A 27990-nucleotide genomic window follows, 5' to 3' on the forward strand; every position below is an offset into this window, starting at 1 on the left:
GATCTATGCATAGTAACTTCCTTCCAAAGAAAGTAGTATGGAAAGGGCCAAAAAAAAAAGAATAACTTAGCAGTGGAGAAACCTAACAAACATTACTCAGCCAGGTGATCAAGCTCAATATCCACCCTACAAAGTCACATTGGTAGTATGTGCCACTGATATAACGTGATGAGAAGGGTATGTCACTTCTGTGGTCTTTCTCCCAATAACCCACAGCCCCAGCTAATTATGAGAAACCTCCAGATGAATCCTAACTGAGGGAAATTCTACAAAATACCTGTCAAGTTCATCAAAAACAAGGGAAGTCTGAAAAACCGTCACAGCCAAGAGGAGGCCAAAGAGACATGATAACTAAATACAATGGGGTATCTTGGATGAGATCTTAGGTCATAAAAAGGACATTAGGTAAAGATTAAAGAAATGTAATAAACAATGGGTTTTAGTTTTAATGCTTCAATATTGATTTGTTACTTTTGAAAAGAATACCATGCTAATGTCAGATGTTAATATTAGGGGAAACTGGGTGCAGAGTATATGGAAACTCTCTCTGTACTATCTTTGTAACCTTTCTGTAAATGTAAAAGTATTGTAAAATAATAGTTTTATTATTTTAAATAACAGTAGTTTTAAAAACACCAACTAAAGTGGAAATTTAAAGAAAAATATAATAGCAATGAAAACTATAAAATACTTCAAAATACATTTTTAAAAGCAGGTACAGAGCCTACACGAAGGAAACCATAAAATTACATTAAAATAATTAAAACAAGATTTTCTACAGGAAGAATTCCTTTCTGGGAAGACTTAAGGTCACAAAAAAGCCAATCTACTGGTTTAATACTATTTCCATAAAAGTCCAAGCAAAGTTATTTAGAATGTGGGACTTTTTTTTTTCTTGATGGAGGGTTGGGAGGTTGAATCAGATCAAAACTGATTGTAAAATTTCATGAAAATTGCAAGAAAATCTTAAAATGTAATAATGAAGATTTGCCTAATAATGTTTTAAAACATATAATAAAGTTACTATAATGAAAGAGTGTGGCATTAACATGACAAAAGATAAAAGAGATGAGTATAACAGAATGGAAAATCCAGAAAAGAGATCCAAATATATATAGTATGTGTATATACACACACATATGCATGTGCACGCACACACACACACAAACACATACATATATATGAATTTAATGTCTGTTAAAGCAGTCATACCAATTCAAAAGGAAAGGAATGGATGATGCATTTGGAAGAGAGAGAAGAAAGGAGGTAAATAGAGCACTACAAGCCAAACTCAAAAGCCAAAGTGCATATAGCATTTTGAAAGGATTGAAGGCATTTGAACAAGAGCACAGGGAGCAGTTTGGGATTAGGGAAAGCAGATAGAAGTATCTTTGGAGAAGGCTAAAATGCCAGCTTGTGTTTAGGCTTTATCCAATAGTGAAAGGACCACTAAGGAAAGATTTGATTGAGACACAGAGTTGGGAATGGGAGGAGTAGAAGACTATTTATTGAGTACTGAGTGTGTCTTAGGTTCCGGGAAATTGACATAGGAGGTCATTTACTCCTCATTACAACTGTGTGAGCTTGGTAGTTTTCAATTAGTAATTTGCTGTTGTTCTTGTTAGCATTCATCCCACTGTTTTATTATTTGTGGTAATACTTACATTGTTACTTTGAAATATTTTCTTCATTTTTAAATGTAGAGACAAGAAGTAATCATGCTAACAGTTTTACGTAAAAAGATTTTCCACATAAGAGAACAAAGTTATGATTATAAAACAAAAGAAGAAAAAAAAAAGTACTGTTCACTTGCGTTGGAAATGTTAATATGAGCTCACAGGTTTAAAAATACGTACTTTCTGGCTCTGTCAACTAAAATGACCTAGGAACAACACCATTCTGATAGAAATAAGTCCAAGTCCCTAGATTTTGGCCTCTAATTTCATTTCCCCACTGAAAGGTACTAGTGTTCCTTGGAGAGATGGCCAACTCAAAGTCTGGTGTAGTGGAAGAGAAGATGCAAGATGAGCCTGTGACACCACGTAGTGCCAGAAATCAAGGAAGATTTCAAAGATAAATAGGGTTATTTCAGAAGGAAACTAGGACCAGCTTAAAGAGGCTCCTACTAATCTATGATGAAAACATGAGCATCGATATAAAGACACATGCACACGTATGTTTATTGTGGCACTATTTGCACACTCCTCTCTTGTAGGTCTGGCTCTGTGCCCCTGGGGGCTGACCTAAATGGACTTTGTGAATGAGCCTTCCAATGGGGGGTCTCAGGATAGTATCAGAGAAAGTGAAGAGATTCAGTTTGAAGTAGGAATTCCCCCAGTGTTGTACTGCAAAGTGATCTTGGTCAGGTTCTGTTAGCTGAAGGTCACAGCCTAGTCAGGTAGCCCTCTTGACTCAGCTCTCCTTGTGTCTGGGTCCTGGAAGCTGATCTCTCCTCTCCACCCTTCTGGAATGGGATGCCAGCAGTGTCCACTCACTAGCTTATGGGTAGCGTATCTACACTTGAGGTTTTCACACCTCTGTAACTAGACCCTTTACTAAAGTCTTTTCAGATTACTCAACATGAATGTGCCATTGGTTATACAAGCAGTTTAAAAACTTCTAACTCATACTGTAGTGAGATGGATTTGTACTCTCCAGGATGGCTGCCTTCTTGAGGCAGGTACGCAAGCTTTCACGGGGTCCCTTTGGGCCATCCTGACCACAACACCTGTAACGTGACACGGCCTTTTGTCTGACTCACTTTTCCCAGTCCCCTCTTAGCATCTGCCCCAGCATTGCACACAATTGCCTCCTAATGCTGAGGTCCCCGTGCCTAGGGTGATGGACATTCAGATGTGTCATCTTGATCCCTCTTCAAGGAAAGCCTTGTTGTGCTGAGAGTGCTGCAGGCAGACAACTCTCAGCTGGCAGCAACTTGGCAGCAGAGGGCTGCCACAGCCAAGGTCACATCCTTCCCAGGGTGGCCTGTACCCAATGGCCACTGGTCAAAGCAAAGGTATAAAATTCCTGTCATTTGGCCCAAGTGCGACCATTATGATGGGCCATTTTACTCCAGAACTCTCCATGGAAATGGCCAAAGCTGACTCTGGGCCTGCACTGAAGCTCAGCTTCCCTCTCTGCAAATCCCGCTTTCTTCCCCTCCTTTTCCCAGGTGTTGACCCCAAGGGTCATGTGCACACTAAACTATTGGACATGCGCACACTAAACTCCTTCTCATGGTGTACTTACTAGAGAAACCAACTTGCAACACCTTGCTATAAGATTCCTGTTAAAAACAACCCTGGGCCAATATTCCCATCACAAGCGCCACAGCTGGTCTCTGGAATCCATGCAACTTTGGAGGGAAGGCAGTTCCCTTCCAAATGGAGTCCCCTCCCCTCTACCATAGGCCACTCAGGGTTCCTCAGATGAGTCAGGCACCAGCACTCTGGGCTCTCCAGTTTCAAGGCACAGACCTCACGTTTCAGTGTAGGTTGCACAGATGCTCCTCTTACTAGGATTGGGGCTAGAGGTAGGAGTTTCCTTGCCTTCATTCTTGGGAGTAAGAAATGGGACTCTCAGTGCCACTTCTTCCAAGGAAATCCCTCTACCAAACACCTCTTTCCTCTGTCCCCTTGACCCTTTTATCTGTCAGGTCATTGAGTCTTCTACTCAGGTTTTCCATGGTCTACTTAGAATTACTGTCCTGGTGGTCTCTTGGAGTGTGATGTTCATTGTCTTCATTCCCCAGCCAAAACTGACCCTGGACGAGTCCCTCCTTTTAACATGTTACATTATGGAAATGTTTGAATATGGCAAGAATACCTTTTGGAAGAACTCTAGCAGAGGTCTCTAAGTAGGAAAACGGGTGGCTGGGGGAGAGGGATGGGATTGAGACATACTTTTCACTCCCTTTTGTCTTCTGGGATTTTGTGCCATGTACATGCATGTTATATGTGTTAGGTTGAACTTTACGGAAATACAATTTTTGACAATTTTTTGGTCAAAGTTTTCTTATAACTTGTCTATACTCAGCATAGTCAAGTGTAAGAAACCACAGGTGAACTATTTGGTGTTTCTCCTACCATCAGATTATAATCATTTCATGTGGCCTAAGCTGTTACCTCTTCCTCTCAAACCTGGACCTCACTATATAATTTTCCTACTTACATCTTATACACTCTAAGATTGCCTTTAGAAGCAGAATATAAACAGGATGTAATCTAAGGAAGATAGTCACATTCCCATTCTGTCCCACCCTACATCCAAGGTCCCAGTATATCGCCCTCCTTCAAAACTCCGCTGAAATGCCAACTTCACCCTCAAGTCATTTCTGTATTTCTTTTCACTGCTTCCAGCTCACTGAGGAAAGATTGACCATTTCATTGTGCAGGTACTTATCAGAAAGGATCTCGTATGCAGTATTATCCTCATGCATAGGCAAATCTTTTTCCTTTATTAGACTATTCACTTTTAAGGAAAATATACAAGTCTTTATATCCCAAATGAGAACAGTGCCAGGATCAGAACAATAGACGATTGCTGAATGAACAAATGACTTTGTTATAAAAGCTGTCATTATTTTATAACATAAATAAGTTCAGCAAACCTTTTATGCTGGACACTCCTTATTCCAGTATGAATAAAATATTCTCTCTAAATGTGCAGTGGGACACAACTGTGGAATCATTAGCTTATGCTGACTCACTCAATGGTCCATATATGATAGATGGCTTGGATACACAGTCCTAGCACACAGAAACATACTCTTTCTGAAAACATGCCTCAACAAAGAAGGGTAGCCAGTAAGACCCTGGCTCCTACAGACGATAATTCTGTTACGCTTCATAGCCTCCAAATTTCTATCTTGCTTCTAAGTGATGAGGAATTTCAAGTCTCCAAGGAGAACAAATAACATGAGAAAACTTTGTCAGGAAACTGCAGGCCCCTGGGGCCAGAGTTTAGAAAACACTTACGCAGGTGAGACTGTTTTCAAGAAGTTTCGACTATATAAATTCCTCTTTGTCAGAGTAACCACATATTAGTCCAAGACAGTTATTATATTTTCTTATTATAAGCATGCACTGTTTTCTGCATCTGGTGCATTTGCCAAATTGTAGATTTATTCCTATTTCTATGCATCTGTGAAAAGAATGTGTGTTCCATCTCATCAGGGAGTTACTTGAAGTCACAGGTTGCTAATTCCAAATGAATAGAAACAGTGATTAATCTGGGAGATATGGGCTCACCACTATTCATGTAACAGATGTCCATTATGATGAGTTATACATTTGTTCCATGTTTACACTAGAATACAAAAAAAGAGGATTCAACTATTTTGTAAAAAAAGAAAAAGAAAGAAAGAAAGATAGATAGATTAAAGAAAAAGGTGGATGTGGGAAGGTAGGGAATTAAAAAAATACTTGAAAATGTTTATTCAGGTGCCAGGTTAGATGCCACAGAGACATACAGTATGTCTGGAGGGTGGCAGGTAAAAAGCTGAGGGGAGGTAGAGAGCTAGGGGAGAGAGAGAGGGAAGTGGGGCTCAATGTTCCTGGCTTCATTTCAGGGTGTGGAGATTAACTCAGTCAATCTCACTTGGCTGACAGAAGCACTAATGCCAAAACCGGCAATTTCATCAGCATCAGTTACACAGAAGATGGGATTTCAGAGGAAAGCACGAGAAAAGGGAGAATGATGTATGTGATTTTATTCAAATAATTAAAAACAAAGTTGGCAGTCTATCTTCCTGTCAAGAAGAATAAATATCAGACGATGGAGTTGGAAGAAGTGCAAGCAGCTTCCTCTGCTCCATATTAACTTTGCTCCAATACAAACTTTAGAGTTGACTCTTCACACAAACAAAAATCCTTTTCAAATGATTCTCCTATGTGTTTTTTCAGTTACTCTGTGCAGCAAGAGGACATGAGCCAGAGGTAAGTGTGGAGGAGGGTACCGGACTGAGCCACACTCAAGCTGTTAGTTTGAGTGAGAGCCACAAATACTACTTCTCTATAGCTGAGCAAAAGAAAGGATTCTAGAAATTTCCTTTCTCTCCTTATTTTCATCCTGTCCTCATAAGCACAGGAATCAAAGCAGGGCCTGGCCCATAGTAGGAACTGCATCGATAAGTAGATGGATATATATATAGATAGATAGATAGATAGATAGATAGATAGATAGATAATAAATATATAACGCATATATTTAAACATGGATTAAATTAACATGGGTTGGACTTAACTAATGACATGTGCACATGGATGGATAATATTTATTAATGAATTTATTATCTTATATACTATATTTGCAGGCTAACTGAATTATAGCAGAAGCAGCGTCATAACTGAAAGTTCAAGAATCCCTTCTGAATGTCATAACATGGCTGCTATGTGTTCTAAATTATACCTTTCCAGAGTTTCTTTTTTATTAATTTTATTAATAAAAAATAAAAATTTGACTAGATTCACTAAAGGGTATTGCTCATAAAACATTTTAATAATCATTTCTCTATATTTCCAGTAAACTATTAAATTGCTTTTTAACTACTTCCAAAACATTGAATTTAAGATGCAAAATGCTTCACTTTTACATCGAAACCTTTCTTTTTATTATTTAATGATTACAACAGAAATGAGTAATCCTCTCTGCATTTGTAACATGCACAAGTCCAATTAGAGAGCAGAACTATTCTTCAGAAAGGTCCTAAATTGATTGGACTGCTGGGAGCCATACAAGGCAACAACAATATACATATCAACCTTAGGCAATGCAGGAAGGGAAACACTGCAAAGGTAATCAGATGATTATGGAGGAATTCAGCTACTTAAAAATGGCACATTGTTGTCCAGATTGGAAGTGTGAGTGCTCTGAGCCTGTTAAAAGGTTCTTTCAGGCATCCAAAACCTCTTTGCCAAAAAATTAATAATTTTATTTAGTCTAATCCCACCAAGTTAGCCAAGTTAATGAAGACACAGAAAGACTCAATTTTTGAAGGAGGTGGGAATTCGGATAATACAAATGTCAGCAGACATTTTCTGTAAAGGGCCACATAGAAAATATTTTTGGCTTTGTGTACCATTTGGTCTCTGTCACAATCACTCAACTTTGCCATTGTAGTGAATGCATCCATGGACAACATGCAAATAAATGGGCAAAGTTGTGTCCCAATAAAATTTTGTTTATAAAAGCAAGTGGGCAAGCTGGATTTGTTTCACAGGCCATAGTTTGCTGACTCCTGGAATATTATGTAGATGGCTCTCCAAAACAGACTGAAGCCTAAGAAAAGACGCAGATCTCAAGGTCAAGTTGAAAATTATAGTGTTTTTAAGTTCCTTGTATTTTAAAATGTGCTTAGCAGTATCTTTACTTCTTGTATAGATCTTATGGTGTTTGCCTTCCAATAGAATTTTCCTTAAATGCATATTTTAGATGTGCATGTCTTTTATCAAATTATCTGCATAAGCTTGAATTCAGTAAAAAAAAAAAAAGAAAATCATTTTAAGCATTCCAGGAATAAAGAAATTACTACAAGTATTAGTCACATGAACATTGGAATACCTGTGGTATTAGGGTCAAGAAAGTTTTGACCAACGATCAGAGCATCAGACACTGAATATTTTAGCCTGGCACACCAAAGTGGGTGGTTAGCAAAAGCTTGACGGAAAACTGCTCCCACTTGCAAGAATATCTGAGAAACCTTTCACTAACTGTTTCAGTTTGCACCAGCAGAGTATCTTGTTCTCATGCACTCCCTGCAAAGTCACTCTAAGTCTTCTGCCTGCCTACCATGTAGCTGCAACCACCCCAAGCATAATAGCTTTTGTTTATCTTTCAACCCTCCAAAAAATAGATTATGTTACTCTCTCTGGCAAACTAACTCAAGAATGTACAGGGAAGGGGACAGAAAATATACAGCACTCTACTTCTCTCCTGCAATGCAGACGAGCTCTTAGAAGAAAATGGTAGTGATACCTACTTGGCAATGGACCATCCACCACAGTTTGCCCCTTTGTCAATGCAGCAGCCATACACACCCTTCTTACCCATTTTTAACTTCCATATAAAGTAAACCACATAATGTTTCTGTCCTACTTGATGCAACTATTCTTCATACATCCAAAACCCACTCACACTTTCCCCCAAAGTGAAGCCACAAAGTTCTATTTGTTATTTTATCCATAACTGGTTGATCTTTATTTGCCTTCTAGGTCAGTCACAATAGCTGTTTATCCCGTAATTTAAATATTGAAATATGGGCTTAACTCACCCCTTATATTCTATGACAGACAGAGGAATGGAGGACACATTTCATTAATATGTACAGATATATTCATATCAAATAAGGAAGAAAATATACCTATTACAATCTGCATTTCTACAACTGATCACATGGCCCTTGTTAGTATCTACAACTTTATTTTTCTACTACTCATGGGGATCTTAGACACCCAGAACAGTCAAATGAGGTCATTGTCCACCCTGAAGGCCAAGTTGGGATTTGCAATTCTCCAGTCATCACCAGGTGATGTGTGATAGTCCAGTTCAGGTCTCCCTAACTGCCGGGGCACCTAAGAGAGCCCAATGCCTCACCTGCTCAAGTAACCCACTTCTGGGCAGTTTCCTGGCTCCAAGCAGGCAAAGGGCCTACAGTCGGAAGTTCCAAGGAGGGGAACAGATCCACTCATGCTTCTGTATTCTCATATACACTCCTTTCACCTGTGACTCTCATTTTTTAACCTCTAAATTTGGTCCCTGGTCCACTTGAGTGGTATAAAGTCTAACTCTTTCTCTCCCACTCGCTGTGAAATCCAATAGATTTTACAGAGAATATCTTCATTCAAATTGCACCTAAAAGGCATGTATTAACTCTCTTTGATCTAAGCTGGATAGTGGAGTTAATTACAGGCTGGGGTTCATGGATTTAGATTCTGCATGAACACATTTTGCTTTGTACAAAGAAAAAGCCTATTTCAGGACTTCAAAGACTAACTCCTCCTGGCCAGCCAGTTCTCAATGTGTGCTGGTGGTCAAGGGCAAGGATAGTTTGTGTGATATTTCAGTGCAATCCCTCCCTCATTCCTAAGAAACCAAAACAGAAAACTTTTCCCTTAATGATAGACTTAATGGGCAAGAGATAATGAGATTCTTCTTTATTTAAAAAAAATGGTCAAAATGTTAGTATCATCTGAATAAGCTTAGTCAATAAAACTCCCCAAATACCCAGGATAGAATGCCCATTTCGAAATTATCTCCCCATCCCACATGCAGGTGTACACACACACACACACACACACACACACACACACACACTTTTTTCTTAACCTCAATGCAATAAAGATCTGGGGATATTGAGTATCAAGATCTTTGGAATGTCAGAGTAAGGCATCAGAATTCTTATTTGCATGAGGACTTTCTAGAGGTCAGTGTTCCTCTTACTCTCTTAATGATAAGAAGCGTCAATGACACTTGTTAAAAATACAGCTTCTCAAGTGCCTCTCCTGGAAATTCTAACTCAGTGGAAGGGAGCTATGCTCCGTCCCTGGGAAAGCTTTAGAAAAAATACAGATCTCTAGGTCCCCAACCCAGACACACTGAACCTGAATTTCTAGGAATGGGCCCAGGAAACTGTGGTTGTAAGAAGTTCCTTGGGATATTAAATGAAAATTAGTCAGCTTTGGGGTTTGCTAGGAGAAATAGTCAAGACTTTAGGACTGATTGTCAGATTCTAAGACTAAGGTTTTTTTGTTGTTGTTGTTTTGTTTTTGTTTTGTTTTGTTTCGTTTTGCTTCAGACGGGGTTTTGCTCTTGTCGCCAGGCTTGCAGTGGCAAGATCTTGGCTCACGACAACCTCTGCCTCCCAAGTCCAAGCAATTCTCCTGCCTCAGCCTCCCGAGTAGCTGGGACTATAGGCACGCACCACTACGCCTGGCTAATTTTTTGTATTTTTTAGTAGAGACGGCGTTTTACCATGTTTTGGACAGGCTGATCTTGAACTCCTGACCTCAGGTGATCCGCCTGCTTCAGCCTCCCAAAGTGCTGGGATTACAGGCGTGAGCCACAGCACCTGACCCAGATTCTAAGACTAAGATTCTTAAACAAAGAGTCTTAAAGCCAGAGTCAATCTCAAGGGAAGGTTGATGTATGTTTCTGAGCAAACAGGAAATTATCACAAAGTAAAAAGATGGAGAAAATGCATTGGCCCACCAAGGTTCACTCTCCTTGCTTTTTGAAAAAAAAAAAAAAAAAAAAAAAAAAAAAATATATATATATATATATATATATATCTTCTGCCTTTCTCCAAACCGGCTGCAGTCCTATTTGAACATTCAAGCAGTTAAATAAGACTTTAAACACTTCCCTTTAATTAATTAGCAAATTATTTCCTTCTCCTCAAGATGTCACTTTCAATTTTAAACAAGACATATGCCGTTTTTCTCTTGACATTTTAAGTTTTTCAAATTTCAGAAAATGTTCAATAATAGCAAAATAAACAACCATATACCTAAATTCACCAATTGCTCATATTTTGCCACATTTGCTTTGTTCTCTCTCTCTCTCTCTCTCTCCGAGCGTAAGATGAAGCTGATCTCACAGTATTTCATCCCTAAATTCTTCAGCATACATCTCTTATGAACAAGATATTATCTTACTATCCTACTAAACCACAACACCAATATCACACTGAGAAATTTAATATTGATAAAATAACATTACTTAATGTTATTTTAAGTATTTTATGTTATTTAAATGTTAAACATTTAAATGTTACTTAAGATAACATTATTTAATATACAATCCACATTTATTCTTCATATTCACTGAATCATGTACTTCATTACTGCTTTCAAAAAATCATCCAAGATCCAATAAAGGATTACCTATTGCATTTAGTACACCAAGAGAGGGAATCTTAGAGGTCATCTTAGTATTCTGCCTACCACAAATGAGCTTATTACTCCTTGGTAATACTCTGTTATGAAGTCTACTGTGTTTGATATTAAGATAGCCACTGCAGCTTTCTTTTGATTAGTCTTGTTTCTTTCCATCCACTTTTATCTATTTCCATCTTTATATTTAAAGTTAGATAATTGTAGGCAGCATGTAGTTGAATCTTGCTTTTCTATCCAATCTGATAATCTCTGCATTTAAATTGAAATGTTTAGGCCATTTATATTGCAAGTGATTATTAATATGATTAGACTTAAGCATATCATCTTGCTGTTTTCTATTTGTCCCATCTGTTCTTTGTTCTCTTTTTCCTCTTCCTTTGCCAACTTTTCAATTAATTATTTATTGTGGTTCTATTTTATCTCCTCTGTTAACATACTCATTAAAATCCTTTGTTTTGTTATTTTGGTCACTGATTTAGGTTTCATAGTGTACATCTTTAACTTATGACAGTCTAACTTCAAGTTTTTTTTTTTTAGAAACTTTTATTTTAGGTTCGGGGTACATGTGAAGGTTTGTTACATAGGTAAACTCATGTCATGGGGTTTATTGTACATATTATTTCATCACCCAGGTATTAAGCCCAGTACCCAATAGTTATCTTTTCTGCTCCTCTCTCTCCTCCCACCCTCCACTCTCAAGTAGGCCTCAGTATCTGATGTTTCTTTCTTTGTGCTCGTAAGTTTTCACCATTTAGCTACCACTTATAAGTGAGAATATATGGAATTTGGTTTTCTGTTCCTGCATTAGTTTGCTAAGGATAGTAGCCTCCAGCTCCATCCATGTTCCTGCAAAAGACATGATCTCATTTTTTATGGCTGCATAGTATTCCATGGTGTATATGTACCGCATTTTCTTTTTCCAATCTGTCATTGATTGGCATTTATGTTGATTTCATGTCTTTACTATTGCGAATAGTGCTGCAATGAACATTAATGTGCATGTGTCTTCATGGTAGAATGATTTATATTACACTGGGTATATACCCAGTAATGGGATTGCTATGTTGAATGGTAGTTCTGCTTTTAGCTCCTTGAGAAATCACCATGCTGCTTTCCACAATGGTTGAACTAATTTACACTCCCACCAACAGTTTATAAATGTTCCCTGTTCTCTGCAACCTCACCAGCCTCTGTTATTTTTTGACTTTTTAATAACAGCCATTCTGACTGGTGTAAGATGGTATCTCATTGTGGTTTTTACTGCATTTCTCTAATGATCAGTAATACTGAGCTTTTTTTCATATGCATGTTGACTGCATGTATGTCTTCTTTAGAAAAGTATCACAGAAAGAATGAAACACCTAAGAATACAGCTAACCAGGGAGGTGAAAGATGTCTACAATGAGAACTATAAAACACTGCTCAAAGAAATCAGAGATGACACAAGCAAATGGAAAAACACCCCATGCTCATGGATAGGAACAATCAATGTCATTAAAATGGCCAAACTGCCCAAAGCAGTTTACAGATTCAATGCTATTCTTGTCAAGCTACCAATGACATTCTTCACAGAACTAGAAAAAACTATTTTAAAATTCATATGGAACTGAAAAAGAGCCGAATAGCCAAGGCAATCATAAGCAAAAAGAACAAAGCTGGAGGCATCACGTTACCTGACTTCAAACTATACTACAGGGCCACAGTAGCCAAAACAGCATGGTACTGGTACGAAAACAAGCACATAGACCAATGGAACAGAATAGAGAAACCAGAAATAAGGCCACACACCTACTACCATCTGATCTTTGACAAAGCTGACAAAAACAAGCAATGGGGAAAAGACTCTATTCAATAAATGGTGCTGGGGTAACCAACTAGCCATATGCAGAAGATTGAAGCTGGACCCCTTCCTTATACCACATACAAAAATCAACTCAAGATGGATTAAAGACTTAAATGTAAAACCCAAAACTTTAAAACCTCTGGAAAATAACCTAGGCAATACCATCCTGGACATAAGAATGGGCAAAGATTTCATGACAAAGACACCAAAAGCAATCACAACAAAAGCAAAAATTGGTAAGTGGGATCTAATTAAACTTAAGAGCTTCTGTACAGCAAAATAAACAAACAATAGAGTAATGAAACAACCTACAGAGTGGGAGAAAATATTTGCAAACTATGCACGTGACCAAGGTCTAATATCCAGCATCTATAATGAACTTAAATTTTTAAAAGAAAAACAAACAACCCCATTAAAAAGTGGGCAAAATGGTGATTATTACACCATTTCTTATATAGCAGAAGAAGCTTCCAATTGTATATTTCTATTTCTCCCCCTCCCAATCTTTGTGCTACTGTTACCATACATTTACTTCTACCTATGTTATAATATGCATATGACAGGATTATTATTTTTTTAATTATACTTTAAGTTCTGGGATACATGTGCAGAATGTGCAGGTTTGTTACATAGGTATACATGTGCCATGGTGGTTTGCTGCACCCATCAACCCGTCGTCTACATTAGGTATTTCTCCTAATGCTATCCCTCCCCTTGCCCTAAATACTAACTGACAGGCCCCAGTGTGTGACGTTCCCCTCCCTGTGCCCATATGTTCTCATTGTTCAACTCCCACTTATGAATGAGAATATGTGGTGTTTGGTTTTCTGTTCCTGTGTTAATTTGCTGAGAATGATGGTTTCCAGGGTTATTATTTTTATTTAAGCATTCAATTATCTCTTAAAGAAATTTAATAGTAAGAAAAAACTCTTGTATATTTATCACATGTAGTGACCATTTTGAATGCATTCTTTCCCTTTGTGTAGATATAATCCATTTGGTATCAGTTTCCTTGTGCCTGATTTTTTTTTAACTTTTCTCATAGTGTGGGGCAGCTGGTGGCAAATTCTTTCAGACTTTGATGTCTAAAAGTCTTTCACCTTTATTTTTGAAAAATAGCCTCATTGGGTATAGAATTCTAGGTTGACAGGTTTTTTTTTTCGTTTGTTTGCTTGTTTGTTTTGTCTACCCACCCCTGGTATTTTGAAGATGCAAATCCATTGTCTTCTTGATTGCATTGTTTCCAGTGAGAAATCTGCTGTTATCTTTATCTTTGTTCCTCTGTATGCAATGTATCTTTAGTGTCTTTATTTCTGTGGATGCTTTTATGACTTTTTCTTCATCAGAGGTTTAGTTAAATTTGATTATGATGTGTCTTAGTGTCATTTTCCTCTTTTTTATGCTTCAGGTTTATTGACCTACTTAGATATGTGAGTTCATAGTTTTATATTTTTGGCTATTGTATTGAAATTTTTTCCTATAATCCCTCTTCCCCCTTCAGGGAATCCAATTGCACATATATCTTAGGCTGTGTGAAGTTATCACACAGATCACTGATGTGCTGTTCATTTAAACAATTTTTCTGTTTGTTTTATTTTGGATAGCTTTTATTGACATATCTTCACATTCACTAACCTTTTCTTCTACAATGTCTACTCTGTCACTATTCCCATGTGGTCTACTTTGTCTCCAACATTGCAGTTTTGGTCTCTAGAAGTTTGAATTGGGTCTTTTCTATATCTTCCATGTCTCTACCTAACTTTTTGATCCATTTGGGTCTTGCTCTTAAGATTTGTTAAGCGGGGCCAGAGCTGTGTTTAGAACTAATTATTCTTCCATTACTGAGGCAAGATCCTTCTGAGTTTACCATCTAATGCTTCATGAATTATGAGGTTTTCTAAGTCTTGCTGGTGGAATAGGCACTATTCCCATGCCAGTGAGAGTGCTGCATATCACTCCCTGTAATCCTTTCAGGTCATTATTTCTCTGGTTCTGGGTAGCATCCTCACATGAATACACTGTCAGTACTGTGATGGATTCTGCAGGTATCCAGAGTCCTATCTCTGGGCAGCTCTCTCCTCCCTGGTACTCTTTTCTGTGAATTCTAGCCTTCTTGTTCTCCCTGGACTCTCAGCTCCACCTCCTCATATCATGGAGTTCATCAAGCTCCACCGACCCCTTTCCCCAGCTTGATAGTCTGGAAATTCTCTCAAGGCAGTAAGCTTGGGAAATCATAGAGTTCACATCGTTTATCATCTCTCAAGGACCACTGTCCTTCATTAGCTGATATCAGTGTCTTGAAAATCACTACTTCATATATTTTGTGTAGTTTTTTTTGTTGTTATTTCAGGTAAGTGGGTAAATCTGGACCTTGTTATTCTATACTAGTCTGAAGTACAAGTCCATGATTTTTAGTTTTGTTCTGTTTGTTTTGTTTTAAACAATAAATAAATTAGGTCAATCTCTGGGACCTTCACTATACAACATTGTTTTAACCTACTTTATTATACCCCCTATTTTAGAAAACCATGCCAACAAACACATTTCAAATGTTGATTAGTCAGAAGTTTCACAAAGTTAGGTGGTTCTTTCCTTAATTAATCAGAAGAGTAAATTTTTCTTGTAATAACTCACACAAAATCCATGCTGATTTATAAACAATATCATCATAAAGCTAATATCAAATACAAATAAATCATAGATAGCCTAACTATTGAAACATTTTAGACACTTATCAAAGAATTGGAATACTATAAATCAGCTCAATATTCAGAATCTGCAGAGTCAACATTCTAGCTCCCACATGATTCTTTTGGTGTCTGTTTATTTAGAACACAGGCTGAATTCACTATGAACAGCTTCAAATTGAAAAGGTGAGAGTTAAGTACATTTCAGTGTTTGTAGTTTTTTCCTTCTCAGCTTTCTTCCATCAAGGCTCTTCAGATCGTTGCTGTCAAAGTCTGTCTCCCTCCTTCATTTTTTAGCCTTGTTATAGTCTATCTTCGGCATAACTATATCCTGTTATAGTCTATCTTTGGCACAACTTCTAACTCTGAGTCCTTTACCCACCATTAGTTGGGGTCTGGTTTGCTTGCAAAGAATGCATCATTCCACTATTGTAAGCATGTATGTACATGTAAACAAAACAGAACAAAATCCTTGATAGGACAAATCTCACTGCAACTGATACCATCATAATAAAAATTTTCATATAATAAAGGTTTTTCAATCTCAAATACTGATTCCATTTATTTTAAGCAATGTTGAATACACACACACACACACACACAAAGAATTTTATAGGACAGATAAAAATGGCTTTCAACTGGTATAAGACAGTGGGTTAAAGTATCAGAAGGACCTGGGTTCCACTTTTGCTCTACCCTTATTGTGATTCCCTTATCATGTTATTTAACATCTCTAAGCATCAACTTCCTCATTGGTAAAATGTACACAATTATAATTTTATCAAGAAAAATTATCTAAAAGTTGAATAAGGTTAAAAGAGTGTGTCATGACGTTTCAAAATTTTACCAGAGCACTGACTGGTGCTAAAAGTTACTTCATTATCTAGGGAATGTACCTGTGTTTGACTTTCTATTTTCTATTTGATTAGAATTTAGATGATCTGAAGTTACATTAATTCATAAATTTCTATCCAATAGAAAAGATAATATCAAATACTGTGGTTTTATTGCTTTGAAGGATATTAACCAGTTTTAAATGCAGCCTCAAAATCTTATTCAACACTTTTTTTCTCCCTCAAAATGTCTATAAATACCAGATTCCTCAAAATGTTCTTGGAATTAGTTTAATCTTGTAATGGTTCCAATCATTAATGAGTTAAATGACTGTTTGGAATGTTTTCATTCCGTATTTATACGACATTCATGTTTTTAAATTGTTAAAAATTATACTTTAACCGTACTTATATAATAAGGTTGTTACGATAATTAAATAAAAATAATACAAAGTAATTAATAAGGCCCTGACACATTTTAATCGATGAATGTTAGCTATTGTTATTATCTATTATTAAATGAGGTTTGGTCCACAAGAAATAAAAAATATATTATATGCCAAACTTCACCTATAGATACCCATGAGGTTAAAACAAAATAAATAAAACAAAGAGAATATTGATTTCCTTTGGGACTTTTGAGTCTTCCAGTGTCTAGCCCAAGGAATCAAGCTTTTGAATCAGTAGCCATTTTCATGGATGATGCCGGGACTTATATTTATTGGGATACATAATCATAAACAGAATAAATATTCTGTCTCATAGAGAAAAAGAAATATAATTTTCCCACTTCACATGACTGATAATAGATAAAATAGCTAAAAATTGATTAAAGTAAGAATTAATATTTTTCCTTTAAATCCTGCCTTGATATACCCAACTGCTATCTTTCATTTTATTTCCTTTAATTTTAATGAGTTATCCCCTGATTTTTTTCCAAAAGTTTTTTTTTATTCTTTTGTTTTTGTTTTGTTTTGTTTTGTTTTTTGTTTTTTTTTTTTTTTGGAGACAGAGTCCTGCTCAGTCGCCGAGGCTAGAGTGCAGTGGCATGATCTCGGCTCACTGAAACCTCCACCTCCCAGGCTCAAGCCATTCTCCTTCCTCAACCTCCCAAGTAGCTGGGATTACAGGAGGCCGCCACCACACCCAACTAATTTTGGTATTTTTAGTAGAGACAGGGTTTCACCATGTTGGCCAGGCTGGTCTTGAACTCCTCACCTCAAGTGATCTGCCCGTCTTGGCCTCCCAAAATCCTGGGATCATAGGTGTGAGCCTCCACGCCCGGCCTTTCCAAAAGTTTTGAATAGCTATATCTTTCACTTCTTCGTGTGATTTCAACAACTGCTAAATACAGTGGTGGCTTCCCTCCAAAAAAATTGTCCCCTAAAAGAAAGTAAAAAATAAGAGGGATGCATGATCAATTTCTCCAATTTCATTATGATTTTGGTTCCTGTTTATGCTCGAATAACTTTCTCAGATTATAAATCCTCAAAAAGAACTCAGTCAATTTTAGGTTTTGGGGGTTTGTTTTAGATACTGGCCCAGGAGTTAAATCAGCTTTGGCTCAGAGGAACCAATTGAATTGAATCAACTGAATAATTGAATAAACATTGAAACAGCACTCCAGAAGCAATTCCTATCCATACTGATATCTAAAGAACAATGAAAAAGCATCTATAGAAAGAAATACAAGTACTGGAGCTAAAAATTTCCACATACAAATGAAACTGGGATTTACACTGCACTGTACACAAAACCAGAGCCTGGGTCATCAAATACTTTTTAAATACCTTTAAACATTGAAACACAATGCAGGAACCTACTTAATCATTTTAAAAAGCAAATAAATGAATATAGAGACCTACATCAAGGTTAAACATTCAGCTGTTGTTCAGTTCCAGTGAACCAAAGAAGTGTACACTGAATTTAAAATAAAATGAAGACACATAATATATGAGGTACTGAAGTGCTCTTTACATTTGCAGAGCTAGCTTATGCTTCCAGACAAGTTCAGACATACATGTACATGGATACACACCATATTTGTGTATATGCACATGCATTTATACATATGTGTAATATATGTATATATATTCACACACACACATTTCCTAACCAAAAAGGAACGGCTTATTGTTTTCATGTTGAGCCTTTGAAATAAGACATTAGCACTGAGCAAGTGGAGAAATCAGAGTGGAAGTAGCCATCATTCAACATTACTCCCAGATCCTTGCTACTCAAAATGTTGTCCCTGGCTCAGCAGCAACAGTATCACCTGGCAGCTAGTTAGAAATGAGGAACCTCATGCTCCACTCCACACTTCTCAGAACAGAACCTAAGTTTTTACCAGATTGCCTAATTTATGTGCCCAAATTAAAGTTTGAGAAGTGCTGCCCTGGATATGTGCTGTCTATTACCAAAGTTACTAGTCACATGTATCTGTTCAGCTATTGAAATGTACTTATTGAGACTGAGAGATTGCATTTTAAAAATTTAATTAATTAAAATTTAAAAACTCATACTCAATTCAGTTATTGGAATACTTTTCAATATGTTTGGAACAACTTAGGTACATGAATCTAAATACAGATAAGTATTTCTGGTGAAAATATAGCATCCAAATTAAGAAGTACTGTAAGCATAAAATACACACCAGATTTCAAAGACTTAGTATAAAAACATTTACGTAAAACACGTCATTGAAAATTTTATGATTACAGGTTAAAATGATAAAATTTCAGATATGTTGGGTTACATTAAATATGTTCTTAAAATTCATGTGCTTGTCTTTTACTTTTCAAATGTGACTACTAGGAAACTGCAGCTCACATTCTATTTCTACTGGACAGCATTCCTTTCGATCCATGGCTCTCAAATGTAAAATTAGTGCCTGGCTCCCACTCCCAGATATTCTGGTAAAATTGGTCTGGGGTTGAACTGAGCATTGGGATTTTTAAACTCTCCCTGGTGATTCCATTGAGCTTCCAAAGTTTGAGAACCACTACCCTGGATTAATAACAGATTCATTAATTCTGACTGATAAATAATGGCCTCATAAAGTCCTTATATCTTTTGGGAACTCCCATCATTCTTCAACTAAAATATAGAGCTGGGAAAGTAGTACCATTTCTTAAGTAAAGATCAAAAGGCTGGAAGTTTGGGTGATATTATTCTCCTTCAACTTCAGGCAGAGTTAAATATACCCAACCAGATGAAAATCAATGTTTTTCAATATCTTCAGAAACTGGCCACCAGTTATTTCAGCAGTTCATTTCTATATCTAATGTAGTGGATCTCAGACTTCTGTGCGTTTAGAATAATCTCCTGGATAGTTTGTTCAAAAGCAGATTGCTGGGCCTTAGTGAGTCACAGGAGTTCTGTGGTAGGGTGACCAAGTGTCCTGATTTGCCTGGGACTTTTCTGGGAATTGCTCAGTCCTGGGCAAAGAGGGGCAGTGGATCACCCTAACCCAGGGAAGTGCATTACTAACAAGCAGTCCAGGTTACTTCTGAGCACAGTTTGAGAACTACTTCTAGAAACACAGGTTCTCAAATACTTTTTCAGTGATACTCTTTTTGGATTAACCAACGCAACCAACTAGGAACACAACCAACGAAGTTATACAAATAACCAGTTCAGCAAACAACTGATTGTGGAAATTGTTCTAATCTAATTAAGCATGTCATCAAATTGCTTTAAAGTATATGAAAGAACTATAAAGAGATCACCCTGATAGCCTTGATGAGAATAATTCCATTGTCAGAAATTTAGCAGATTGAGACCAGGGAGGCAAAGTAAGTATGTGGCTTGAAGTCATGTCAACACTGAGTTTGAATCACGGCTTCTGCCATTTGCTAGCTGTGTAACTTTCAGGAAGTTCCTTAACCTCTCTGGATCTCAGTGTTTTCATCTGTAAAAGATGAATAATTAATACTTACACTGAAGGTTAAGGATGAGAATGAGAAATAATGCACTACATCAGACGAATCCCAGCTGAGGGACATTCTACAACATACCTGACCAGCATTCTTCAAAGCTGTCAAGGTCATCAAAAAGAGGGAAAGTCTGAGAAATTTTCACAGCCAAGAAAAGCCCAAAGAGACATGATAATCAAATGTAATATGGCATCCTAGATGAGATCCTGAACCAGAAAATGTATATTAGATAAAAACTAAGGAAATCTGAATAAATCTTGGGTGTTGGTTAATATTATTGTATCAAAATTGGTTTATGGCTTGTGACAAATATACCATACTAATATAAGATGTTAATAAAAGAACAAAATGGGGGTAGCGTGAATGGAAACTCTCTGTATATCTTTGTGACTTTTCTATAAATCTAAAACTATTCTGAATTTAAAAGCTTACTACCCCCAAAAAAGTGCCTAGCATAGCAGTGTCCAGGCCAGAAGTACACAGTTAACAATTGTTGTTACAAATTTTGTGAATTGTACATTAGAAATGATACTAACAAGAAGAACATCATCTTGATTCAACATCTTTAGGAGGAACTATGAGCTTGAAACACTTGGACATCAGAGTTGGGAGAAGAGGACAAAAGGCAAGATGAATGGGCATGAAGACCCCTAACCATGTTACTTCTGATTGGCTTTCTTTCTGGCATTATTCAAATTCTGCACTTATTTTATTCATTCATCTGTTCTCTGCTTTGAGCCCAACCTCTCCTACCTCTGCCCTAGAATATAAGCTCCTTGGAGGCAAAGACTTTGTCTTTGTCACTTCTTTATCCACCATACCCAGCACAGCACCTAACATAGCATGGAAATTTTATCTGAATTTACTACACTGAATGAAACGATTCCATTGGCCATCAAAGGGCAGAGGCAAACACTGGACTGGAGCCAGAGTCTTTTTATACATGTTTTCTTCTCCTAGCTTCCTTGTAGCTCCCTACCTTCCAAAAAAAGAAAAGCAAACAAATACCAACCCCACTCTACTGACCAAGTAATTTACTATAGGGAAAGAAAAAACTTCAACATTTGGGTCCAGATTTGCTCTCTTACGTTCCAGCTTACATTTGCAAATATGAGTGACATGGCTGAAACAGAAATGTCTTGGTAATTACTTGTGCTATATCACACCTCGTGTTTTCTACTAAGTTTAAGCCTCACAAAAATTTTGTTACATAAGCAGGGCAGATGTTTTTACCTCCACTATAACAAGAGATACAAAATATAAAGCTTTATATAAAACAGACATAAATTTTTTATATGAAAAGATTATTTTTATAAAAAGATGTTTTTAAAAAAGAAGGAATTTAAGGTGGCATCATCGTTTACCCAGCTAATTCACAGGGGATTATATTATTCTGATGGAGCTGCCATAAAAAAATCCCACAGACAGTGGTTTAAAAAACAGACATGTATTTTTTCACAGTTCTGGAGGCTGAAAATCCAAGATCAAGGTGCAAGTAGGGTTGGTTTCTGGTGAGCCCTCTTTCCTCAGATCACTGTGCTCTCCATGGTCCTTTGGGTGTGGAGAGGGCGAGTTACAAGCCCTGGTGTCTATTCCTCTTATAAGGACACTAGTCCTATCAGATTAGGGCCCCACTCTTAATGACCTGATTTGACCTTAATTACCTCTTTAAAGGCCCTATCTCCGATACAGTCACATTAAGGGTGAGGCCTTTCAACTTATGAATTTGGGGGAACACAATCCAGCCTATCACCAGAATGTTCTCTGACAACGGGAAGAAGGGTTAACAGGATGAGCAAGGAGGAGCTAACACTTATTGAACAGGGAGGAACTAACCATTAAACCAGGGGTCAGAAAACTATGGCCTTTGGGACAAAGTTGAGGGCCACCTTCAGGTTGTAAATAAACTTTCATTGGAGCACAGCCACATCCATTCATTTACACATTGTCTGTGGCTGCTTTCATGTAGAGTTCAGTAGTTGCCATGGAGTCTATGGCCTACAAAGCCCAAAATATTTACTCTCTGGCCCTTCACAGAATACATGTTCTGACTCCTGAGTTAGATCAATATACGAGTATTCATTTTCTCCATGACATAATGCCATAAAGTCAGTGTTCCTGTCACTTCACCAGTGAAGCAGTGGAGGCTCTGAGAGATGACGTGATATCCACATCACACAGCTGACAGTCAGAGATCCCAGAGTTGGAGCTCTATGACTCCAAAGGGTGCCCTTTCCAGGGCACCTCACCTCTGGGCCCAGGGCTTTTCTCCTAGGCTCGGAATGGTGTGTGGATATGGCTGCCAGCCTGTGGCGTAGGTAAGTCATCCCATCTGTACAATGGCTTCCTACAATCCTCTCAGCCTCGAAAATCAAGAGCAATTGTCATTCAGACCAGAATGTCCCACCGTTTCCATTCACACCTTATCAGCAGTTGACTACAGCTATTTTTGGTCCTTGGTTTCTTGAAATTTTATTTTGTTTTTGTTTATGTGTTATGCTGGGGCATGTGTTTTATATGACTAAGATTGACATAGAAAGCAGATCATTTGCATTAGGGAGCCTTGCAAATAATATGTAGACCTTAAGAGGTTTCTAGGGATAATTTTGGGACTTTTAGCCCCAAATGCAATTGTTGGTCCTTTTCATTATTAAACAGAATGTTTCCTTTTCATTTCAGCATTCAGTATTGAACTCCTGGTGCTTTCCTTATTGTAGGAATAAAAGAAGCATGTGAATACAACTCAGGTTCCTCTTTATGGGCATTTGTCAATAGAAAACAGTTCCAAGATCCTCTCTGAATTAGTAGAGGCATTTCCCAAACTATTTACACAAGAATCCAGAGCTTTTTCATTAGGCCTATGTTAGAATCTAAGGAAGCAAAACAGCAATTGGGATTAATTTTACTATTGGCTAATGGATCACTTCCTGTTTCCAGCTTGTTGATCTTCCTGTCCATACAGATAAATGATTTGCCTGGAGATTCATGCTGCTTTTGTCTGTTCAGCATCATTTCCTCTGAGGAACATCCTCTCCCCCATTTCAGGTGGTCCCAGGTGGGCTGTCAATCACAACACACCAGACCTAGCCAATCATATTGCCTCACCTCCCCAGACACAGTAATTGATCCAGGGGAAAGAATGTGACCCAGTCAGAGCAAATTCCCCCAAATGTTAAAGAAGTTAGGAGAGAGGCCTTCACACTAAGTGGCATCAGGCCAAGAGATGGAGGCAGAATGACTGGATCCAGCCCTTCCTGAGGCTTTACCCACCCCGGACTTCCTAAGAGTGTGATCCCAAAATTTCTTTTTCTCCTTAAGTTAACTCAAGCTGGACTTCTCACTCAAAATCCAAAATGTCCTCACTAATATAACATGCTTCCAGGTTTTCTGAGTGTCCCTCAGAAACATGTGTCAGCAAGTTCCAGAGGACATAGGGCACTGAGCGTTGGGATCCATGGGTCCTTATCCTAGCTGCAATCTTAGAGCCCTTAGGTCATCCCTATGCCAAGTTGGAGGGCTTTTGAAATGGAGAGCCTATTACACAGGGGATGCAACATGATTTCATGGATATATTTATGTCTTATGCACAAAAGTGCATTCTAGACTTGCTTTTTAAGTTCCATATCTCTTTGTCCTCTTTGGCCCTTCCTGGAGTGGAAGCAGGACAAATTCTTGTGCTGATGACACTTTTTTTTTTTTTTTGAGATGGAGTCTCGCTGTGTCACCCAGGCTGGAGTACAGAGGTGCTATCTCAGCTCACTGCAACCTCCACGCCCTGGGTTCAAGCGATTCTCCTACCTCAGCCTCCCGAGTAGCTGGGATTACAGGTGCATGCCACCATGCTTGGCTAATTTTTTTTTTTTTTTTTTTTTTTTTAGTAGAGATGGGGTTTCACCATTTTGCCCAGGCTGATCTTGAACTCCTGACCTCAGGTGATCTGCCCACCTCAGCCTCCCAAAGTGCTGGGATTGCAGGCATGAGCCACCACACCCAGTTGCTGATGACACTTTATTGGCAATCTTGAGAGGGAAAAAAAGACCAACTAGAACTAGCAACGGGACCCCTAACATTGATATTGCCTGATGACTGGGCTGGTCAAAGTCTAGTGCCAGGATCCCTATCCTACCAGTGGTTCCAGACACCACCGAGGGAATCTGGAAGGAGAAATAAAGCCCACAACACGCCACCAAGTAGCTTCAATATTACTCTTGCAGTGAAGATACTTTTTTTTCTCCTTTGTTTTCCATAGGGTGCTTTTCTAAACCTGTCCAAACTCCCTCTCACTAGATTCCTTAACTGTCACTTAAAGTGTTATCTATGACTCAGAATTTCCTAAGATAAACTCTATAACCTCCCTCCTTTCCTCAGGAAAGTTGCCAACTGAGGCCTAACCACACCAAAACTCTGATCCAAGTGGCTGTGAGATGTCTGAATGCTGTTTAAACTGTGCACTTACATGTGTTTGCAGGTAGTGATAAATAAGAACTCTTCTTTGTTGTCGTGCTTATTCACAGTTTAACTTGGTTTCCTCTGCTTCAGACAGAAGGGAACTGAAGTAAATTCTTAAGACATACAAGGAAAGAAAGTTCTTTGCGCTGAAGGCGGTTCGCCAAGGTGCTAATTCCATCTTTGGTAGGTTTCTCCCAGGACTGTGTTCCTCATCCAGGAATTTCCCTAAGCTTGATGGTTCACACGTCCAAATTCCAGCTTTGAATAAATAAACCAACTAAAGTGCTCAGTTGCCTCAGGGATTAGCAGAGCAGTTCACGAACTTCCATCGCCCCCTAGTGGCAATTAGTTGGATCTTTTTGTTAGGGATTTTCTTATGCTTAAAATTTAGGTTATCATTCTCCCTTCCAAAGTTGTTTAAGTTTTTGTTTGTTTCTTTGTTTGTTTAATTATCACACTGAAGATTATAAAGTCTTTGTGTGGAGGTATGTTGGTAATGTCAAATTAATGGCTTCTGGGTCACCGGGTCATAGACGGATAAGATGTAGTACCTGCTTTCATGGTTCTAAGTAAAAGACTGATCTTCAACCTGGTCTCTATTCTGAGGCTCCATCCTGAGAGAAGGTGAAAATAAGCAGCACTAAATCACTAAATCCAGAAAGGACTCTCAGTGGGTGGCATCAAGGTAACCTAGAGAGCCAGTTAGCCTTGGTTGCATATAGATGAGAACTCAGCCACCCACAGTGATGGTATCTACTCTGAAAACAAGATATAGACTATGTGAGATTCCATAAAAAAAAAGCAGAAACTGTGTTGAGGGAGAAAGCTTATATACATATGAAATAGCCAAGGAACACTTTTCTAGCATAATAAGTTCATAAATTCATGTAACATACAGTCAATGATTTTTGATAGATAGCATAAAGTACTTCACCTTGTTTTATAGAAAAGGAAGAAGTGGAATTTAGGAAAGTTCAGACTGAAGAGGCTTATCTTCAACTCAAAAGGGGGAAGGTTCTTGCCTCCCTGCCCACAGTGGAGTTAGTACTTAAGCTTATTTTTCAGATCATAGTAAATTCCTTTGGTTCACCACCTGCCATGCTCCACTCCCACACCCCTTTTAAATTTAACACCAGGTTTGTAGTCCTTTAAATAATACTGACCCAGCTCTAAATTCCTACACACCAAACAGTCCTGCCAATGCTAAATCCTGAGTGGAAGTGTTTGTCCTTCAGCTTCCTTTACTCAGAATTTGTCTCCTTTCCAGCCAGAACATTCTCCTTCCCTGGCCATCCCTCTCCCCTTGGCTTTGGAAGGCAAACTTTACCTAATCTGTTTTATTTAAGAATCCTAAATCTTAGTGGTTTAAGGGCCTCAATATTAGTACACACAAGCACACATATATAAATTTAAGAACACAGAATGTTTTATTATCAGCTCATTGTATTTTGTATAATATTTGTTTAATAAATTCACCCTTAAAGGACACGCCTCTGTCAATTAGGCCTGGCCTCCCCATCTCCTGGACCCCAAGGTCTTATTCACTTGAATCTCCCAGTCCATGTCCATGGAATATCAAGTTTCCCTGAGTTATATGTTACTCCTCAGGGACTTAGGCTCCCATGGTCACTTCTGCCTCTGGACTCCTTTCTCTGCTTGTGCTGGCTCAGTTTACACTGACCTAGAGGGGAAACTCTGCCCCTTTATCATCTTCTATGAAAACCCATTCACTAAATTACTTGCTGATTTTGTAAAACACTCATAACAAAATAGAGACATATGGATACTTCCTAAACATGACAAAAAACTTTATGCCAATCTAAAAGTTCGCAAAATGCTTAATGGATAAACACTAGACACCTTTCCACAAAAATTAAGAATGTCTACTGCCACTTTCATTTAACGTTTTGCTGGAAAGTCTTAGCCTATGCAGGAGAAAGAAATTAGAGGCATTAGGCCAGGCGCAGGGGCTCACGCCTATAATCCCAGCACTTTGAGAGGCCGAGGTGGGCGGATCGCCTGAGGTCAGGAGTTCGAGACCAGCCTGGCCAACATGGTGAAACCCCATCTCTACTTAAAAAAAAAAAAAAATTAGCTGGGCATGGTGGCAGGCGCCTGTAATCCCACCTACTTGGGAGGCTGAGGTAGGAGGATCACTTGAACTTGGGAGGTGGAGGTTGCGGCGAGCCAAGATCATGCCATTGCACTCCAGCCTGGGCAACAAGAGCGAGACATCGTCTCAAAAAAAAAAAAAAAAAAAGAAAAGAAAAGAAATTAGAGGCATTAAAGTTGAACGGGAGGAAGTAAAATCATTATTAGTTGAGATTATATGAAATAATCCCCGGAAAATCCAAAATAAACACACAAACATTAAGACTAAAGATAAGAGAATCCAAAACATAGGAGATTATAAAATGGATGTAGTCATTGGAGCTTGTCTTTAGTCCATTTTGTGTTACTACAACAAAATACCTGAGGCTGGGTAGTTTATAAAGAAAAGAGGTTTGTTTGGCTTACAGTTCTACAGGCTATTCAAGAAGCATGGAACCGGCATGTTCTCAGCTTCTGGTGAGGGCTTTCATGTTGAGTCAGCAGAGAAGGTCAAAGGCAAACCAGGCACATGTGAAGACAGAGTAAACATGAGGGGGATCCTCACTTTGTAACAATCCTGCTCTTGCTGGAACCAATCCATTCCTCTAAGAATTAATCCAGTCTCGCAAGAGTGAGAACCCACTACCATAAGAAAGTCACCAAGTCATTCATGAAGGATTTACCCCTTGACCCAGGCATCTTCCATTAGGCCCCAGCTCCCAGCACTGCCACACTGGGGATCAAATTTCAAAATTAGCTTTGATGGGGACAAACAAGTCATATTCATACCATAGCACAGCTATACCTTATTCCTTTCACCAGGATAAGTTTCAAATATATAAATGGTTTAAAGGAAAAAGTGTAATTTTTTTAACTGAAGAAACTTGGGAGAATTTAGGACTTAAAATATTTTTAATTATGCCACAACATCCAGAAATCATAGAAGATTATAAAATTAAGATCCATAAAAACTACTCAAAGCAAAACTTAGCAGAAGCAAAAACAAAAAAAGATAATTTTAGAAAATATTCCAACTTCATAGTGTAGAAGAAAGGTTAATTTCCTTATAAAGAATGTCTACAAATCAATTTAAAAAAAAGCAATACACTGTGTTGATGAAGGTGTGGAAAAACAGGCATTCTCATCCACTCCTGAGGGAAGCTACAAGGGGTACAACCACCTATCCCGGGTCATTTAGAAGTTACTATCAAAGTTTTAAAAGCACATTCCCTTTGACCCAGTCGTTTTAATTCTAGGTAT

The 27990-nt window shown here is 38.0% G+C and overlaps 1 protein-coding gene across 1 annotated transcript in view; it reads right to left on the reverse strand.

The window, feature by feature from the left end:
• The window catches only part of MID1 (midline 1), a 673077-nt gene that overhangs the window by 638017 nt on the left and 7070 nt on the right, over nt 1-27990 (reverse strand). Inside the window, exon 3 of the mRNA XM_063634953.1 lies at nt 17474-17638. The gene's annotated coding sequence lies outside the window, so the exon portion shown is untranslated. The remainder of the gene's footprint in view (nt 1-17473; nt 17639-27990) is intronic.

Source organism: Symphalangus syndactylus, chromosome X, assembly GCF_028878055.3.
Source record: "Symphalangus syndactylus isolate Jambi chromosome X, NHGRI_mSymSyn1-v2.1_pri, whole genome shotgun sequence".
Classification (NCBI taxonomy): Eukaryota; Metazoa; Chordata; class Mammalia; order Primates; family Hylobatidae; genus Symphalangus; species Symphalangus syndactylus.